Below are 9190 nucleotides of genomic sequence, written 5' to 3'. Positions count from 1 at the left end.
CAACTCAAAAATTCAGCAAGAAATCAATTTTGATTTCAAGAAAATGGACAGAAAATGGTTTGACCAAAAYYRTTCAAGAAYTTAAAAAATTCTTCAAGAAATCACTCAAATTTGCTTTAATTTTGATCTTTCAGATTGTTGTTTCCTGCTCTGATATCAATTGATGTTCCCAGATTAATCAATCATTCATATTATCAAGTTCATACAGATTCAACAATGGCAGGTTTAGAATGTATAGAGAGAAAGTCTTCAAAGRTTTTTGTGTATTGATCTCAAATGCTTACAAAAGAATGTAAGTTTACACTGCAGTTACACTAAAGATTACAAGCAAACTACCTATTTATACMAAAYAGAAATTACAAGGAAATAAGCTTGAATACAACACATAATTTTAAATCCAACAAGAACAACCCCAAAAATTTCCATAAAAGGACTCGATTATGACAATATATCAAGGTTTTATAGGCAAAATAGTTTTAGATTTTGGTACTAGATAAAAAACTGAGAAACAACAAGCAAATCAAGCAATACTATAAAATGAACGACCAATTAACCTTTTACATATCTTCTTCTCCATTGTAATTAATTAGTACATATTTGAACCCTTAGTATAATGTTAAATTCTTTTTGGGTACTATTAAAAACTAGAAATGCGTTTATTTTATTTACTAATTTTTTAAAGACATGTTTGAAATAAAACGGCCTTATTATTATTTTTATATGACACTATTAGAAAAATTACCCTCTGAAACAAGCGTCCTATAAAAAATATGTTTAATAGAACAATTCTTAAAATTGTCCCATAAAAAATCTAATAGAACAATTTATGTCAAAAGTGTTCCTAAAACTTTTTAAAACAACTAAAAGTGTCGTATGAACTTATTGTGACGTTTTCAAAACGATACACATATTTAGTCATTTAAACTTAAGTTTTATAAAACGGTTTATTAGGATACTTGAATATTCGTGATGTCTTATAAACCCGATTTTATGGTAGTAAATATTACAAACTTTCTTTTTGTTTATATCTTAATTTATAGTTTTTCCATATTTAAGTAGTAGAAAAATCACAAGTCCAAAAATAATAATAATAATAATAATAATCTCAATACGAAATAGGATTTAGAACTACACATATTTATGACATTACAAATTATTAATTTTTGTTAAAATGATGTATTTGCTCGGTACGTAAAAGTTTAATGATTTATTTAGTATAAAATTGTTCAAAAACTTAATCATTTAWAATAAGATATTTCAATTATTTTTTATTAAAAGAAAAAAACTTAAAACTTAAATATACCAAATGAGAAAAGGTTCACGAGTTTTCTAACCTTAATATCCAACTTTTATAAAAGCGAGTAAAGTGATGGGGTGTCTTTTTGTACGGCATTCGATAATGAATAATGATGGTATATTTATTAATATCGTATTTGATCATTAACGAGTTGTTTGTTTACCTCTTAATAGTTTCATTAAGAAGCAAATTCTAAATCGTTAAAATGTGAATTTTGTTTGGAAAAAAAGTGTTTGTCTCTTAATGGTTCCAAAACCCTCTGAATGATTTTGTATCATAAGTCTATCTTAACCATTCAACGCCCTAATTTCATTGTAAATAGTTACCAAACAATTATATTTATTTTGAACTATATCATGAAAGTCTCTTAATCATTCTGATCACTTAATCATTCTGCACGAAATCATTCAGCAACTGTCAAACAGCCCCTACAAAAATTCGACATTATTTGATCAAAAGCAAAAGATGTTGTCTCATTATCAAATCTAAAGTGATTATGTCTTGGTCTTCTTAATTTTCTTACAATTTTATTTTATCCATTTATATTTAATTCATGAGATCTCTGTCGATTTACAAGGTAGAACGAATTAATTTATGCTTGTTGACATGTTATATTTTGCTTAAGCTAAAACCATGATGGAATCTGATATTGGATGTTTTCAAAGTGATTTTATGGCTTGAAAACCCAGATAATTCTTTAACTAAAAACATAAGTAGTTCTTATAATTATCTCGATCATCAACTTTCTATCCAGAACTGTAACCCATTTGAAAACAAACGGAACAAATACAAGATCAAATATATATATCCCCGATCCAAGAAACCGGAACATCTAATTTTGAATATAAGCTTTTCAGATCATGTAGGCAACACGTTTTTTTAAAAATATTCAAAAAGATGTTACAAGTTGAGTGGATGACATGAGGGACACATAGTCGCTAGGTGGTGCTCATGGGTTGAGTTGTTCGGGTTGAAGACATTTGAACAACCTAACTCAATACTTGCGGTTTGAAAAATCTTAACCCAATCCAACCCGAACCAAAGTGCAACCCAACCCAACCCGTACGGGTTGGTCGRGTTGATACTTTGGTACATTAAAATATTTTTCTAACCTAAAATATGTTATTTATCTACTCATAATTTCTTTTTCATCATCAACCATTTGATACAACTTATTCATACTTCTTACGTATATCAMATTCTGTTAATTTTCACAATTTACATATATATGTTCACAGTTACTGAACATATATACGATTGAGTTATATAAAGATGTGAATAGATTGAAAGTATGTGTTTATGAAAAGCATACATGATAGTTAATTGTCTAATATGCATATTAACATAAATTTAACAATCATATTAAATCCAAAAAATAAAATGATATTGGGTTCATCGGGTTGGGTTGGGTTCAAATAATAGTAACCCAATATCAACCATATACCTACAGTTTGACAATTTTACAACTCGATTAGACATCGGGTTGCTCTGGATTAAGTTATTTCGTGTTGGGTTKGGTTGATTGGGATGATCGGGTTTTTGAGCACTCCTATCAGTTGCTATTGGAATCCAATGGTATAGCCAATTTGACACATCATTTGTTTCTTTGGAATCATTTCTCATTTCAATTAGAAATCAACTCTCTCTTATATTTACTTTTAGATGGCTTTTAGTTCACTGGCTGATGGCTAATCGAGTTTCTTTTGGCTTCTTAAATATACATATAATCAACTTGCTCAATCTTTTTTCATTAAATCTTCTATTCACGGGAGCAACCCTTGCAGCCGACCTTTAGAARAATTATGCAAGCTCGATTTGGGGGATAGGTTATTAAGAAAAGGCTAGGGGCCTTCTACCTCATGCTTATCAGGTAAGTGCTTACTTGCGAGTGCATCGTGCTACTTGCCTTATCGGATAACATTTACGGCTATCAAAATGGATTGTTGGCAAGCAACTWAATTTTACACGGTAAGCCCTTACCGTATAAGATTGTTCATCTTCACTTACCGGATAAGAGTCTCAGTCTTTGCTATATCTCTTACCCGGTATGATTTTAGGTCTTTGTCATGCTCACCGGAAGGTAAGTGACACCCARTAAACGTTTACCTGGTAAGCGTTTGGTAATCAACCCCCTTTTTTTTCTTTTTTACAATGATTTCATACATCATGGTTTCAACACATTTATATGTATATATATACATATATATATATACTACACTACAAAATCGGACCCTATCAGCGACAACCCAATCCATCGGTGATCAGTTAATGATAGTGCATTGGTCAAATAGTGGTGGGCGATGCCRTCAACGATGGACCACTGATGGAATTAGCGACAAATTAGCGATGTAACATATAAAAATGAAATCGTAAAATGAAAATTCCTATAAAAAGTTATCCTAAACCTTAGTATACGACTCAAACTCTACAAATCTGAATAAATATGCCTTGAACAGGTGACGAGGTGTGCTACTTGATAATGAATGGCTTAATCGTGACTTAATTATTGATGGTCCCTTAAATGCTTACAAACCTTATCACATTGACATGAAAATGGTATAAACAACCGGTGGTCCATCGTACTAGTTGAATGGTTGAAAGGGACTATATATCATATCTTATAGCATTTWAAAAAAACCAGATTCGGTTGATTAATCAATTTTTTGTTGTCTCTATTATTATATGCTAATAGTTTACTTGCGAGTACGATGTGTTGATTGGCATTTTTGAACTTCAGATATTCGAGTAGGTGCAACAAACGATATTCGATGTAAATGTTTAATGTATCAAATGCAATTGTATCGTTCGTTATAGTGATTTCAAAGTGACAGGAACAGTTCCTTGCAAAATACAAAGAGAAAACCGGAATGCATGCAAAAAGTTCTACGAATGCTTCCGACAAGTAAAGTTATCTCGTTCTCAATGTACATAAACCTTTCTAATGAGGATAAAGTTGAAGAATATGTATGATAGTTCCGACCATATGTCCACGTTTAACTTTTGTACGGAATACGAATCATTGTCTACGTCATGCTCACCAATCAACCCTTGACACATCATCATTTTATTAAATTGTGAATAAAATGAATCAAATAAACTAATGATGTAACAAAAGTTGATTGATAAAATAAGGATAATGACAATTGTTCTATAATTGAGCCAAATATGTTACTGAATCCACAAATTAACGATTGATAATGATAATTGTTCCAAGTAATATAAAAGCATACATATAATACAATCTTTAATATATAGATCTCACAAACGCAAAGATCATCACTTAATTTACAGAAGTATCTGAACTAGAGAGCATGGAGCATCACTTGAACACCATTCTTGGGGACAAGCATCAAAAGATGAACAGGAGAGTGGATGTAATTCGGAGATGGAGTAAACCTATAACGCTGCAAGATCATTGCAAGAGTAATCTTGGCTGTATTGGTTGCAAAGTTTGAACCAACACAATTTCGATGCCCAAACCCAAAAGGCATATATGCTGATGGATTGTTCTTTGTAGCTTTACTAATCCCTTCTGAAAATCTTTCAGGATTAAAAAGATGTGCATCTTCTCCCCATATCGTGCGATCATGATGAAGTGCTAACACTGGAACATGTAGAATTACGTTGGCGGGAATAACAAGATTTCCAAGTTTAACTTCTCTTTCGTTCTTTCGAATTATGGCAATTCCAGGAGGATACAGTCGAAGTGTCTCRTTGATGATCATGCCAATCTGCATGATTTAATGATTAGAAAAGTAAGAAGAGATGGTAACAAAATGTATCTTTTAGGACGCACATATGTTCTAGTAGAATACCTGATAGAACTTTAAGTTTTTACGACCAGTAAGTATGCGTTGCATCTAAAGGCGTTATACTAAGTTGTTAGATGCCAAGTTTTAGTGATGAAGTATGACAACCTAATATAGCACAAAAACTAAATCCTTATATATGATATGTTTGAAAAGTATTCCATGTATGAAAACAAAACCAATACGAAAATTTTAGAAAATGTCCTATAAAAAGGTTGATAGAACTGTTTACTTTTTGTGTCCATTAGGTGGGTCATCTTCATCGATATAACTTCTTAGGTTGTAGTCTGATTTCATCGTAACAACTTATTGTATTGCATTTAGATAAGGCACCYCGTTCTTGATCCTATTTTCTAAAGTCCCATTAAGTGCTCTGTTAGGACGCTTCATCGTATAATTTACATACCGTTTTAAGTTTTGATATGTCTTCAGAACGTGGATGTCGTTTGCCGAATAATTCAACTACTTCGTGTCGTGCTCTTTCTTGCCATTCTGTGTGAATTGACAGAAGAAGAACAGCCCATGACAGCACCAATGACGTTGTTCCATCCCCGGATACATAAAAGGTTTTACATTCATCTATGATATCTTGTATCGAAACATGGTAACTTTCATCGGTTTCATGATTAGCCTTTACAAGCTGTCCAAGAAAATCAGCTGTGTCCGGATCTACTGCCATTATCTTCCCTCTTTCCTTTATAGTCTCCATAATGAGATCTTCAATTCCCTTTTGAAGTTCGTCGGATTTCAACTCATCACTGCTTTTGAATATTGTACTGCAAAAAACAACAAATGATTCTTAATAGAACGATATACAAACAAAAATTGTGTTTGTTACCTAAAAACGTTATAATAAGTAGTTAGACACTACAACAATGTTGCCTTAATACGGCACCTAAATTGCCTAACCGTCCAAATAGAATACTTTATAGAACTTAGGTTTATAGGATCAAATTATAAAGTGTCATATCTAAAAGCGTTACAATAGGTTTATAGGACGTTTTTAACAAATTTTTAGGACGTTTTTAAGATAAACTATCTTATATATAAGCTATTTTATAGGACGCAGAACACTTTTCCAAATTGTGTCATACAAAATAGTTGATACGACATTTTATTTTAGAAGCGTCCTAAAAATCTTGTTAAAACACCTAAAAGCGTCCTATAAACTTTGTGGATAGAACTTATTGTTGTAGTAATGGTAAAGTACCTCAGGCCAGGAAGCCTAGGATTGTAGTAGTTTCTACCAGHAATTGTACTCATCTCCTTGAGCATTTCGAAAACTTCCTTTCCCTGTAAGTAGTTGGTGCCGAAAGCTGTTCTAGAAATCACTTCTGCTGTCAAAATCCGRAACTCCGCATTTATTTCAACCTCGCTGCCGGCCATCTTTTTCCACCTGAGTAGCAGCATCTCTACGCTTTCCACCATTGYTGGGATCATGTTCTACGTACTAGCGGGCAATTGATCGATGGGGTATTAATAAACAGATGATCAATGGATATGATCCTCATTGACATATCAACCTCTCTTTTCATGAAGAGGCTGATCTTGAACCGAAGTATTCAAACAATTAAAATGTCGTATTTAAATTTCTACTTTGTAAAATTTAAGTTTATAATACCAAACAATAAAAATGTCGTATTTATAGTGTTATGATAAATTTATAAAACGTTTTTAAGCGTCTTAACAAGTTAAGTTTTTTTCAAGACACAACTTTTTAGGATGTCCTAAAATTTTTGTTATGACGACCAAAACGTATTATAATTGTTTGGTCATATAAACTTAAGTCGTATAAAGCAGTTTATTAGGATTCTTAAACATTTTTGGTGTTTTATAAACTAGATTTTATTGTAGTGACGATGATTATGGTGATGGTGACGATGAAAGAGCTTAACAACCTTTAAACTCTCGGCACKGAAAGCTTGGTTAGCCAATTTTCGTTGTCTTGCCCACTTTTGGCCTTTAGATGTAACAAGGCCGTCCCCGAGCATTTTCTTATGAAATGTTCCGAGATCAGGTCTTGCTGAAGAGACGCTTCTATTGCTTGCAATTTCTTTGATGATTTCAGGTTCTGCCAATTCAGGTTGACAAAATTTTTACCTGCATTAGAAATTAACAACACAAACTTCAATTCATTACAGTGTTTCAGTTTCTTACACTAATGGATGATCCACATAACAAGAGCAAAATCAAATTGAGAGAATACACTACAAAAAATBGGGATTATACGATCGCAAATATGTCTAAATGTACAAATAGACTAGGGTTAGAGAACCATGCACACAATTGTTCATATACCACTACAACAAAATCGGGTTTATAGGACACTCTCAAATTCTAAGTGTCCTAATAGATATCTTTATATGACTTAGTTTATAGGACCAAAAAAATAAAGTGTCATATCTAAAGGTGTTGTAATAAGTTTATATGACGCTTTTGGGCGTCTTAACAAGTTTTTAGAACATTTTTAATATAAAGTGTCGTATTAGCAACTTTCTAGGACATTTTTGAGAAAGTGTCCCATAAACTCATTTTTTTATTGGACACTTGTTTTTATTGGACACTTGTTTTTATAGGACAATTTTTCAAATAATGTCCTATAAAGTTGATAATGAGACATTTATATTAAAAGTGTCCTAAAAAACTTATTACGACGTCAAAAAACGTCATATAAACTTATTACAATACCTTTAGATATGACATTTTATTTTTTTGGTCCTATAAAATAAGTCTTATAAAGAGGTCTATTAGGACACTTAGAATTTGAGAGTGTTTTATAAACCCGATTTTGTTGTAGTGTACCAAACGCAGCCTATATGTAAGAGTGTTGCAATATATAGCTAGATTTATAAGACACGTACTTTTGGGTGTCTTAATAAGATTTTAGGATGCTTTTCAAATAAAGCATTGTATTTATCTTTTCACATAACATTATTTGTAAAAGTATAACAAGTGTCCTCTAAAAAAGATGTGTTCATAGAATACTTCGTAAAAATGTCTTGTAATAAAACTAATAYAACATTTTATTTTAAAAGTATATCTTAATAACTTGTTAAAAGTCCAAAAAGGTTCCGTTAAACTTACAGCAACACTTTCATATATCATACAACCGTTTGGTTCTATAAAGTAGGTTATTAGGACACWSAGACATTTATGGCATCCTATAAGCCCAATTTTCTTGTAGCGAAAGCAAAAGGTAATTAAATAGCTTATGGATAACAACACCAAYCGTATAATTGAAACCATGTAACAAAGTGAGGCTGTATTCGTGGGTATACGTCATGTGATATATTAGTGAACGGACTCCTTGCTTGGTCTTTCATGGCGGCAATTTCTTTTGTGTTGCCATGAATGAATCTATACGGAGGTCCTTTTACACCTTGTGAACTGAATACATGTTTTATGCGAGTTGGAACCCACCACACTTTGTGTAAGAACTTAATGAGAGATAAGAGGGCAAGAGAGCTGAGAAAAAGGAGAATCCAAGCTCCCACATTAAGCCCCATACATATATATCAAGTTAGATWTCTGAACTCTCTGTTCGATTGGGTGTGGAGCTGAACATGAATATATGATGAATATGTAGAGGTAGAGAGGCAGGTTTTATATACAAATGTAACTGGTACGGAAAACATTTTCATATYRTTGATGGCGTGCATGGTGATGCCTGAATAAATTGACCTCCAGGCAAGGTGCTTAATGGGATTATTAAGTAGCAGTTGGGTGGCTGAATATTTAAAAGTGTTGATTGATACTGGTGACCAGATTACTATAGGGACCTGTTTTTTGGCTTATTTTCACTTGGTTTTTGGGGGCTTATTTGAGGCTTGCTTTCAAAAGTACGTAGGATTCAAAGACTTAACTGACCTGTATTTAGCAATTGATCTTTTAACTCGTTTTTGCATGTTGAAAATGCCCCTTTTCTTGTATTATGTTTGTAACTTTGTTTTAGGGTTTAATGATTTTTGCCATTTGGATTGATCATGCATAYATGTCTTCCTGACTAGTAAACCATATGGTTCCAAACCACAAGGGTGGTGATTGGTTTGAGTTTGGCTCCATCAAAAGTACCTGGAGGTTCCAT

At 32.4% G+C, this 9190-nt stretch overlaps 1 pseudogene; it reads right to left on the bottom strand.

Moving 5' to 3' along the window:
• Positions 1-4593: 4593 nt before the first annotated feature.
• On the bottom strand, positions 4594-8620 carry LOC112504416 (annotated as a pseudogene).
• Positions 8621-9190: the final 570 nt, after the last annotated feature.

Source organism: Cynara cardunculus, unplaced genomic scaffold (assembly GCF_001531365.2).
Source record: "Cynara cardunculus var. scolymus isolate 2C unplaced genomic scaffold, CcrdV1 Un_Scaffold_5519, whole genome shotgun sequence".
In the NCBI taxonomy this organism is placed as follows: domain Eukaryota; kingdom Viridiplantae; phylum Streptophyta; class Magnoliopsida; order Asterales; family Asteraceae; genus Cynara; species Cynara cardunculus.
The sequence above is the reverse complement of the archived record's forward strand: the minus strand, read 5'-3'. Positions and strand labels throughout refer to the sequence as shown.